This window comes from Octopus sinensis, unplaced genomic scaffold, assembly GCF_006345805.1.
Source record: "Octopus sinensis unplaced genomic scaffold, ASM634580v1 Contig10816, whole genome shotgun sequence".
NCBI lineage: Eukaryota > Metazoa > Mollusca > Cephalopoda > Octopoda > Octopodidae > Octopus > Octopus sinensis.
Window position 1 is genome coordinate 52,068 of NW_021832224.1, and position 2,348 is coordinate 54,415.

At 43.9% G+C, this 2,348-nt stretch overlaps 1 pseudogene; it reads left to right on the forward strand.

Annotated features, from left to right (window-relative positions):
- Positions 1-210: 210 nt before the first annotated feature.
- On the forward strand, positions 211-2,053 carry LOC115228553 (annotated as a pseudogene).
- Positions 2,054-2,348: the final 295 nt, after the last annotated feature.

Consider the following 2,348-nt stretch of genomic DNA (forward strand, 5'->3'; position numbering starts at 1 on the left):
TTTTCTGCTCTTCTTTTAAACCTCGGACATTGAATGACGCCAAAGTGAACTCATTATTGTCCTCTTTTGAATCTAGGCTGATAACGCTGTGTTTAAAAGAGGGACCAACTGATTTTATCTTATAAAATATGAATATTATGATATAAATAGTTTTAAACAATTGTCGAGTTAATGGTGGGGCGTAATAATGAGTTGTAGAGACTCTTCACAATGTTCACTCAAACAGTTCGACAGTCATACCGTCTATTGAGTGATGCCAAAAAACCCAAAAAACACGCAATTTCAACACGGGCTGCAGATAAAGACATCATCCGTCACGCACATGGTCTGCTCAACTCAGTCATGAAGGGACACCACGTCTTTGTGTCCATCATCCCCAGGAAATGCAAGGTGTCCATCATCAGTCAGTGGCAGTATTTAAGTGAGGAACAAGTTTTGGACAGCATTCAAAGAGTGGCGAACATCGTCCAAACAGAACTACACGACAAAGCACGTGTCTCCCTCACTGGGCAGGGAGTGAAACGGCAGTTATCAGTGACTAAACGAGAATAACTGATTATGTTCAAATAAGTGAATAATTATAACAAATTAATGGTCAGGTTTAGGGGGAATGTCCTTAATGCCTGCTTCCTTGAAGGCCTGTGTCCTCAGTTGGGTGGTGATTTGTTTACTACGGTGATATTAGGGGACTACATTGTTCTGTTCTTTATGGACAGGGCAATCTCGTTTATGTCGGAGGAGAACTTCTTGAGTGCCTCCTTGACCAACTCAATGTCTTCGTCAGTCCACGTTCTGTATTATTGAGGGGGAGTACTCGTTGTAGGACGTTGAGCTGAGTTGTTTTATTACGTCTGAAAATAGTTCAAAGGCATGTCCTCCTATTGAGAATATTTCTCCTACCTATTTATTAATAGTTAAATATTACTCTGTGTGTCGTACTCACTACCATTGCCCACTAGACAATTTAATAGCTGATCTATTATTATAAATCATTAATTTAATAATTGATTTTTATATACAAATTTATTTTAATTGATAGTTCACTTATTAGGATTATTGTGTATTTTTATCTAATAGAATATTTTATTTAAATAAAGCATAAATTGTAGTTATTTTATAAATTTAGATATTAATATCAATAGTAATAATATTTTATTCAAAATTAAATAAATTAAAAAATAAATAGTAATTTAAAGCTAACGTGCTTTGTTATAAATGACTCAATTTCTACCTCCCGATCTCCTTCGATTGTTTGCTCCCCGCGAACCCTTGACGTACCTCCCTCCGATTGGAAAGCTCCCCCACGAAAAGAAGCGTGAGAACTACTCCGGATTGAGTGCCTACCTCGACAAGTTCGAAGATCCAAAGGACACCCCTGCCCCCACTCGTGCCGAAACACACGAAGAGAGACGACTCCGGAAAGTACAGCCACTACTCTGCCTAATGAGTAGAAGAAAGAAAAGGCGGAGAAGCATTCGGTGGCTCTGGAAAAGGAGATAGCGGAATGTAGTGATAGTGCTGTATTGAAGGGGACCCCACCAAGAACGACTCGGCGACGAGGAATCCGTACAAAACACTGTTTGTGGGGCGAATGGTGAGTGTGGGGTGACATTGCAGAACTACGAGACGACCGAGCAGAGGTTGAAGAAGGAGTTTGAAGTGTATGGACGAACCAAGAAAGTGTGAGGTTGAGTAATGTAGATCGCCCTCATCTGCGACAAGGAGGGCAAGTCCCGGGGGTATGCCTTCGTCGAGTTCGAGCACGAGAAGGACATGGAAGGTGAGTGTCCTCTCCATTGTAGACGCCTATTCCCACGCGGACGGAATGAAGGTGGACGGGCGGAGGATTGTGGTGGACATTGAGCGGGGGAGGACTGTCGAGGGGTGGCGACCACGCAGATTGGGAGGGGGACTGGGGGGTACCCGCATAGGCCATCCCCGCGTCAATGTTTGTGTGTCGGGAAGGGATCGTCGGTGTGTGTGTGAGTAATGTGTAGGCACTCCTCTCGCAAACACGAATCGAGGCATGACCGACACAAGTCACGACGGTCTCCCAAAGTGAGTGAGTTGTGTAAGTGCAGGGGGATCGTCACCGACACTCCCGCCGACATCGATAATGGCCTTTTCTTTCTTTCTTATTCGTGACATTAGTAAACATGTTAGAAATATTAGTCAACTCCCCCGAATCCTTCCGAGTTCTCGATGGCCACGATTAGCATGGCCCGCAGATATTCGTAGTCCTCGTATGGAGGGAGGTCGAGTCTGTTGAAACTGGATTGTCAGTCCGGAGACAAACCAGGTGTGACTCCTCGGGTATTGGCTGGGACTGCCCCACTTTTCAATGTTGA